The sequence below is a fragment of the Gopherus evgoodei genome, chromosome 21, assembly GCF_007399415.2.
Source record: "Gopherus evgoodei ecotype Sinaloan lineage chromosome 21, rGopEvg1_v1.p, whole genome shotgun sequence".
NCBI lineage: Eukaryota > Metazoa > Chordata > Testudines > Testudinidae > Gopherus > Gopherus evgoodei.
The window spans coordinates 13,319,908-13,329,601 of record NC_044342.1 but is presented as its reverse complement, the minus strand read 5'-3'; the positions used below and the strand labels follow the sequence as shown (position 1 = coordinate 13,329,601).

Sequence of the window (9,694 nt, the reverse complement as noted above, 5' to 3'; positions counted from 1 at the left end):
TGTACTGCAAAAACCTAGGTGCTGAGTGAATTTAGGCACCTGCGGAGTTCAGTGGGAGTTTTGTGAACTGCAGTGGAGCCTAAAACTGGGATTTAGGCACCCAAACCAAGATTTAGGCACCTAAATATGCACTTTAGGTGCTTAATTCATTTGTACTCAAGGCCTTGGGTGCTTGACTTTCAATGAAATTTTAGTCCTATAGGACAGTTTTTCAAAGACCTTCAAGTACCTAAAGAAGCAGATAGATGCTTAGTGGTGTTTTCAAAAGCACATTGGTGCCTAACTCCCATTGAAATCTCACTGTGTTAGGTGTTGTACAAACACAGAACAGAAAGATGGTCTCCGGCATGAAAAATCTACAATATGAGTCCTTCTTGTCTATTCAGATTCTGAAGGTATTTGGTGCAGGGACTGTTCTTGTACAATATATCTATACAGAGACACATACAAGGGGCCCTGCTCTTGGGTTGGGCTGCTAGTTGATACTATCAAGCAAATAATGAACAGTCATGGATCTAGACTCATTGGAATCTGGCTAATCATGATTAAATTCATCACAGATGGAGGAGGAAAATACTGCATATAAGGAATGGACGAAGGAAACCAAACCAATGTCAGCCACTTCATCCTACTAGGATTCCCCACTTCTGATGAGCTGCAGCTGCTCCTCTTCTCCGTCTTCCTCCTGGCCTATTTGCTAACGCTGATGGAAAATATCATCATCATCCTTGTCATCCGGGCCAACCACCAGCTGCACAAGCCCATGTATTTCTTCCTGGGCAACCTGTCATTCCTGGAGATCTGGTACATGACAGTCATTGTGCCCAAAATGCTGGCAGATTTTGTGACCCAGGATAAGCGCATTTCCTTCCAAGGATGCATGGCACAGCTGTATTTCTTCGTGACCTTTGTGTGCACTGAGTACATCCTTTTGGCTGCCATGGCCTATGACTGTTACTTAGCCATATGCAACCCTTTGCGGTACCCATCCATCATGAGCAATAGGCTCTGCGCCCAGCTGGCTGCAAGCTGCTGGGTTTGTGGCTTGATCATCGCTGCAATCAAGCTGAGCTTCATTGCCCAGCTCAGGTTCTGCAGCATTGACACCATCAACCACTACTTCTGCGACATCTCACCTCTATTGAATGTCTCCTGCACTGACTCATCTCAGGCCAAGCTGGTGGACTTCATCCTGGCCCTGATGGTCATCATGGTGCCTCTGTGCATTGTGGTCACCTCATACATCTGTATTCTCTTCACTGTGCTCAGGATCCCCTCTTCCCAGGGCAGGCAAAAGACCTTCTCTACCTGCAGCTCCCACTTGGCCGTGGTAGTCTTGTTCTACTCCACCACCCTCTTCACCTATGCCCTGCCCAAGGCCATGTACGCTTACAACTCCAACAAGCTGGTGTCAGTGCTCTATACTGTGGTGGTGCCGCTCCTGAACCCCTCATCTACTGCCTCAGGAACAAGGAGGTCAAGGTTGCCCTGAGGAAGGCAAAGCTTGGCACAAGGAGCACTGGGGACCGCAGTTAAAGACTGCTGGAGAAGGGAGTTACTGATGAGTCTCGGATGGATGTCATACTACACTAGGAATAAGCAATCTGTGTTATCCTATATCTAGGTGAAATTCAGCAAGCCACACTGCTGCGGGATGGGCTTGTGGTTAAGACAGTGGGCTGTAGCCGAGAAAGTCTCTGTTCAGTTCTTCTCTTTGCCTCACACCTTGAATTTCAGTGACATTTGGATCCTGAGCTCTGGCAGGCTCTTTCAAAAATCCCAACCTAGGTTCCAAGCTCCATCTGAATATCAATGGGTAGCTAGCTTCTTTGATCACCTTTGGAAATCTCAGCCCAAGTTTACTCAAAAGTTTACCAAAAGTTTTTGGCTGTGCTGTGGCGATGTTTGGGACCACAAGACCATCCCCCCTCCCCGATTTGTGTTGGAAGCATATTGATTCTGATACTGCATGGAGAGAAAACCAATCATTAATACACTGCCATGTCTCTCTTGTCTACATATATACCAACCCATTGTCTCTGGGCTTTACTACCTTTACACACATCCCACCTGTTCTGTCTCTCTCTGCTCCTCCCTCTGCTGACTTTTCCACCATTCTATCCCTCTTCTGGGTTCCCACGTTCAAAAAATGCCTATCCCATTGGAGTACACCTCAATTCTTGTACTCTTTCTAACCCCCTGTACTATTTCTATTCACCAGTCCTTTGCTCCTCTCATTCTCACTTATCCCCCTCAATCATCTGAAATCAATGGGTGTTGTGGCTTCTCAGCACTCGGGCTGGTCAGAGGTTTTCCATGAAAGTGTGTTCTGACAGAAAATTGGCATTTCGACTAAACAATTTTTTTTTCACAAATGCTTACATTCTGTGGAAAATATCAATTTTTCATTAAAAAACAACAACAACAAATGCTTGAAAAAAACTTCTTGGAAATATTTTGGCAGTGCCTCATAGGAGTTTGGTTCAGTTTCCCCACATCCTCTTCATCCTCTTTAGGTTGCTCTCACCAACCAAACTACATCTCCCATAATGCATCACAAGTGGGGACTCACATGATGCAACTGCCTCCCATGTCCATGACAGGAAACCATGGTAGGTGTAGTCTAATCAGGGAGCTCTGGTTATACAAGTGTTGAATGTATGAGGCAATTGAACTGCAACTGCAATGTGGCACTGTGGTTGCATTTCAAAACTGAAATTGATTTTCAATATTTGCCAAAAAGGCAAACTTTTCTGTGGAAAACTTAGATGAAATAAATATCTGTCATTGAAAAATTCTCATTTTCTGATGAGTTCTAATCAATATCCAAAAACTTCTGAAAAATCAGGCCCAAGGTGTCTAAAGTCATCCTCTCACAACCTAAGGAACCAACAATTAATGAACATGTTGATCTAACCGCCTCTGTTCTTCAGATTCACATATGTAGAATGACAAAGATCCCACAGTTAGCTATGGCATCAAACAAAGGACCAGCCATAAGATGCAGGATGGCTGAACACTGCTGTGACAGGGGGTTCTTCCATTGTTGAAATGGCCTTTGAAGCATGACTTAATTGTGCATTAATTATTGGAAAATAAATTAAATTACTTTCTTTTGAGTCCATGCTCAGAGGATGCTAAGCTAATGAGGGAAGTTGGTCTTAAGGGTGAGTAGAAATTTAATGAGCAAGTTTAACACACCCAATATATTGTTTTCTAGGAGAAGAAAGATGGTCTTGATTTACTGGAACAGATCTCTGAATACTGGGGGTCAATTTTCAGCTCTGGGTGACCTTGGGCAATGCATTGGGACAGGGATTTTTCAAAATTGCCCACAGAAATTACAGATCCAGGGAGGGATTTTTCAAATGCCAATGGAACTTGTGCTCCTAAGTCACTTAGGCATTTAAAAAAAAGTCTCACCCCAATTTCCATTAGTTTTCAACAGTATTTCGGTACCTAATTCTTCCTTTTTCATTTAAAATCTCCACCCAAGTCCTTCGTAGAGCCCAATTAAAAGTCTCTATGGCCCAGTTCTCTGTCAAACAGGCATGATCACAATTCCTTCACCTACTTTGTTTATCAGAAATGTAAACTCTTTGAGGTACGGACGCTATCCCTGTGGCTGTGCAGTGCGCAGTGCAAGGGGGATCTGATCTCACATTGGAGTTACGGTACTGTAATACTAAATAAATCTTTCTTTGTCAACTAAATAAAAATGCCTTTGTCATGAACTATAGCAGCAATTACAGTTATCAATATGCAACAATAAATCAAAATCAGTGCTTAAACACTTCCCATAAAATACTTGCAAAATGTTTGCTGGATCCCCCTGTAGGAACTGGCCCACAGAGAAGATAACAGCCCACTACTCTGCCACCAGATAGATTTCCTCCTCAAGTGTCAAATGACTGTGATTTAGGTCTGATGATCCAAAGTTCCAACTTTACAGATGCTGATGAAGGTGGGGGAGTTATTACATTGTATCTGAGCTCATGCACCAGACTTTGACTAGAGAAAAATATCTGGCCAAGAATTTTCCATTTAAATTGTTTGCAAATGGAAAATTGGGGTTTCAACCAAACAAAATTTTCTCAAACAATTCTGCTAGTTAATAAAGCTTAACCCCTGCCCCCTCATGAGGAGGAGGTTTTTTTTTCAGCCAAACCCCAAAATATTTGAGAGCTCAATTCTCATTAACTTTAATAGGACTTTAGTGTCTAAAGTCTTAGAGGGCTTTGAGAATCTCAACCTTAATCCCACTGTTTCTCAGGTGCCCATCTGTATAATGTGAATTTTGATGCTTCCTTTCTCCAGCTCAATCAGTTTACATTGTGACTTTTGCAGGAGCACAGACTTTTTCTGACCATATGTAGTGCAGCATCTGGTAAAACGGGACACTGAATGTAAGTGGAATCTGTAGTTATTGCTAGTACAATAACTTTAAACTGGAGATGCATTGGCAGGGACAGCTGACAGCCACTTCTATGTGAAGAAAACCAGCCTCTTGATTCTACTTTGCACGGTTGCTTACCCTTTCCTCTGAACATTGTCAGACTGTACATACTCCTTTCAATAGACGCTGATGTAAAAGTCTCACAGAAATAAACCATGGGACTTGGGCTCCTAAGTCACTTAGGGCCATATTTTCAAAGGCATTTAGACACCTAAAGAGGCAGATAGGCATCTGGGGTGATTTTGGTAAGCACCTAAACAGAACCAAATCAAATCAAATGGGACAGAATAGATTATGTTGCTTAAGTGAAAAGATCCACAAAATGCCTCTCATTAAGAGGCCTAGTTCAACTCCATGCAAAGCTCATAGTCATTCCATTAACTTCGGTCTAAAGCCTAGATCCCCAGCTGGTGTCAATTGGCAAAGCTCAATTGAGCTCAACTCACTGAAACCCCAGTTGGTATGAAGCAGCCATAGTGCCACTGCAGTCAATGGGTCCAGATACCTAGCTGGTGTAAATCATTGCAGCCCTTTTCCATCAGTGGGCCAGATATGAAGCTCGTGTAGATCATCATACCTCCATTGAGTCATTGACTTCAGTTGATCTCTGCTGGTTTTCACCCGCCGGGTCCTTTGTGTGTGAATGAGGGCCTGATTCCATGTCCTTTGAGGTCAATGGAAGGACTCCCATTGATTTCAATTGCCTTTGGATCAGGCCATGAGATCAGAATCTCTCCCGCTATCTCTTGGCTCAGAGAGTAGGGCATGGAGTTGGCACATGTGAGGACAATAGCTAGTGTCAACATTTGTTTGGCAATAAGTTCTCTTCTTCTTCCCATTGGAATCAGCAGTAGGACTCCCGTTGACTTCAGTGGCACCACGATTGTGCCCAGTTAGCAAACTGATTAGAAAATGTAAAGTGACATGAATGTAATTCCCCTCCACAAAGTAAGAGACCAGTTGTTATCCCCTTAACATCATACCCCTGAACAATATCTCTGTGTCATTGTTAAGCAGTTGCTGATGTGAAAGTAGAATGAATTAAATTGTAAAAATAAGAATGGATTAAAGAAATGTTGTATGTACCTTTAAGCAGAAATAAGAAATGTTGAAATACAGGTGTCAGGAAAAGAAACATTAGGCATAAACAAGGGTGCTAATGGCGAAACATTAACAGGATCGGTAATAGTTAGTAAGGAAATAAGATATGCATGCCTAGCCCAGGTAAACTTATCAGATTCTGCTTCCTTTGTTATCTTGTTAAGTGCTCAGCCTTTTATCTGTATAAATAAGATAGTTTGTGTCTTGCATGGTGCTCACATTATCTGGGTGTTATTGGCGGAGCGCTGCGCTAATAAAACAGAGTGGTCTGACAAATTGTGAGTCCTGATTCTAACTTTGACACTGACTTTCACAATCCCACTGAACCAACAGGCCAGATATTTACAGGTATACAGCATGTAGAGGGATTTTCAGTGGCACCATGGGCCATATTCACAAAGGAATTTAGGCTTTGCACAGCTCAGTGTCATCGCAGCTCAGTTTTAGGTGCCTTGAAAACCATTGGGATTCACAAAGCCTGAGTTAGGTGCCCAGGCTTCCTGTGCAATAAACAGGGAGAGCTAGGTGCCTCAGAATGGGACTGACAAAAGTCCGCATGCTAGGTGACTCCCTGCTAAACCAGCCAATAGGAGATGCTGATGCTCAGGGAGTTTGCTGCCTAACTCTGGGACTGAGGGAGCCCCATATCTGAATATCCCATAACACAGGGGCGAGGGCAATCACCTGAGAGGTGGCAGATCCCTGTTCAAATTACTTCTCCCCCACTGAGCACATTTACCATGTGGGGACCTTCAGGTGAGTTAGGTCTGTATTCCCTTGTTTCGTGCATCACTCTGGGCTTCAGTGTCCAGACATCTAGAGGGAAGGAGTAGTGCACTTGCCACTTAGGTGCCAACTTCGTGGGTACTCCGGGGCTCAAGCACCCACAGAAAAAAATAGGGGGTGCTCAGCACCCACTGGCCACAATGCTTCTGTGCCCCACGGCTGGGGCTCTGATCAGCTGTTCAGCAGGCCCTGGGATGGCCAGTGGAGCAGTGAGAGGCTGGTGGGGTGTGCTCAGGGAAGGCAGAGAGTCATGAGCGGTGGGCTCACAGGGCGGGGGGGGGAAGTCTCGGGGGAGATGGCAGAGTAGGGGCCTGAAGAGGCACAGTGAAGGCAAGGTCTTTGGGGAAGAGGTGGAGCAGGGGCGAGGCCTTGGGCAAAGCATCAGTGGAGCTTCCACAGGGGAAAAAGAAAAGGCCAGTGGAGCTCCCATAGGGGAAAAAAAAGGCTAAAAGCGGAAATATAGGTGCCCAGGGAGCTTTTTCTGCAAAAAACTTAGGTGCCAAGTTAATTTAGGCAGCCATGGAGTCTGGTAGCAGCTGAGCAGGGATTTTGTGAATCCCAGTGACTGGGATTTAGGCCCCTAAATTGGCAATTGGATGTCAAAGTCCCTTTGTGCATCTATTCCATAGGCATCTAACAACCAATAATTACAATGGGTGTTAGGTGCCGAGATGTTTTTGAGAATCTCACTAGGTGTCTGAATAAATCTGACTCAAGAAGACTACTCGAATAAGGGCTAGATTTTAAATATATTCAAGTGCCTAACTCCCAATGGAATTTAAAATCACTTTAAAATCTGTCCCTGTGTGCTTCTATATAAGAGTAGGAGTTCCATTTTAGGGCTTGACATATTTTGTAGGAGTGGTGAGAAAGAAAGAAAGAAAGAAAGAAAGAAAGAGAAAGAAAGAAAGAAAGAAAAAGTTTCAGCTTTTCCACACATCAGTGAAGAGAGGCTGTCATTCACACACTGAAAACAGACAGAATTTGTCTCTTTATAATTTGATTTTTATTTTTAAAAATTGGTACATTCTGAGACTCATTCACCATATTTACAGGAGACTGATATTCAGTGATTAACATCCTGGGATTTCCATGGTAAATGATCAGCGTGAGTCTGATACAACGACCTATAGTCCACCTAAATCTCATCTGAGATCAAGGAGATTTTATCCTATAAAAAGCCTGCAGAATTGGGCCAGTGTTGTGTCCATTTAACTTCCAGAAGAAACAGGAAAAGGGTTTTGATGTGATTCTTTTCCTAAGTTAATGAAACTTTAAATGTGGAGAGAATGGTCTTGACCTTTCCTTCATTTATGCAAGTTTTACAACAGTGCCACTACATTGATATCAGTGGAGTTACTATGGTTTTATAATGAGCAGATGAAAGGAAAATCCATCCCCCTCGTATCAGCAGATTTCCTCTAGACTTACACTTGAGTGAGTGAAAAGAGAATGAGCACCACTGGCTGCAACGGAGTTACTAACAATTTACACCAGGGTATGTGATAGTGGAACCAACCGACTGGTATAACAGCAGCTACTAGTGATTTATACCAGGATGAGTGGATATTTCTAATGTACATCAATAAGAATGAGATTTAAATCAAAACCACTGACTTTATTGAGGTGTGTTGCAGACACAACACGGGAGTATTGCACATAGACGAACCAGTCTAACATAGACTCTGTTTCCATTACCTGATACACATGTCATATTTTTCACCATTCTCCAATAGCTACCTCACCATTATATCAGAGATACTTCAAGGGCCAGATTCTGAGCAGGCTTAAATCCATGTAGCTCCACTGAAGTCAGATTGGCTAAACCAAATTTATATTACCCGATGATTTGGACTGAGGTAATTCCTATTATCAATATATGGAAATATACAAATAAATATGGAAATATTTTATTGTCACAAATATGTTGTATAGTCTATGCTCTGGAATGTTATAAGAGCAGAAGAATTGCCATGCATCATTATCCTGTCTCCAGTACTACCCAGAGTCAGCTGTTTCCAAGACAACTGTATTATAATCTGAATCATGGAGAAAAAAATCTTCCTAAACCAGAGAGTAACAGTTGGTTCATACCCCAAAGCAGGAGGTCCCTATAAAAAATGAAGCCATTTTAGAATTCTGTAAATTTATTTGATTGCCACTGGATAATAGGTAATGAGTTCCACAGCTTAGATGGCTAGATAGATATCTTGAGCTAGTCCCCTGCTCTCCTGTGTCATCCCCCCAACCATTCATACACTGGTCCCAAATATTCATTGGTTTATAGCTGGAGAAAAATGACAAAGAAAAACAATGACATATTTTTGTCAGAAATATGTATTTCTTTCTCCCTCCCCCACCCATTTCAGAAGTTCACAAAAGCCCTGCACAGGCAGATTTAGTCTCTATGTTCATAACCAAGGTTCAACTTTTCAAAGATTTCGTCGCCATAGTTCTGCCCCAAGCTTCTTTCACTTCTTTGTTCCTTACACTGTAGATGAGGGAATTCATCATGGGGATGACAAGGTGTAAAACACAGACACTGCTTTCCTTGGGTACAGAGAAGTTAACTAGGTAGGCTGTGCATACATGAAAGCTGTGGACCTATAAAATAAACTCACCGCTATTATATGGGAGGTGCAAGTGGAGAAAGCTTTGTGTTTGCCCTCAACAGAGTGAATCCTGAGGATAGTGGAGATGATATAAGCATAGGAGATGTCATAGGTTTCACCCCCACTCTGAACTTTAGGGCAGTGATGTGGGGATCTGCATGAGAACCCCTAAGCTTAATTACCAGTTTAGATCAGTATGCTGCCACCACCCAAATCATCTAAAACAACCGTTTATGAGTCATTTGGGAGCTCTGTCTTCCCCCCAAAAAATATCTTCCTCTCAAGTACTATAACCCTTCCCTAGGTAGCCTTGAGAGACTTCTCCACCAATTTCCTGGTGAACTCCGATCCAAACCCCTTGGATCTTAAAACAAGGAAAAAACAATCAGGTTCTTAAAAAGAAGACTTTTAATTAAGGAAAAGGGGTAAAAGAAATACCTCTGGGAGGTTAGCATGCAAGCTACTCTTACAGACAACAGATTCAAAACACAGAGGATGTTCCCCTGGGCAGAAACCTTAGTTACAAAAAAGAAAACCCAATTTGATTATCCCTCTAACGCAAAAAGACAAGTCACAAAAGATAATAAACATAAGCTATTTTATTCCTTCTCTAATACTCACTACCCTGATAGGAGGCTGATTCCTGGATCTTTTCTCTCAGGCACACAACTTAAGGAATTGAACAAAAGACTTTTCCCTCCTTCCAGTAGGGTGGTATGTTTTGTATAAGTTTGTTAGC

The 9,694-nt window shown here is 42.6% G+C and overlaps 1 pseudogene; it reads left to right on the top strand.

Moving 5' to 3' along the window:
• Positions 1–589: 589 nt before the first annotated feature.
• Positions 590–1,536, top strand: LOC115638102 (annotated as a pseudogene).
• Positions 1,537–9,694: the final 8,158 nt, after the last annotated feature.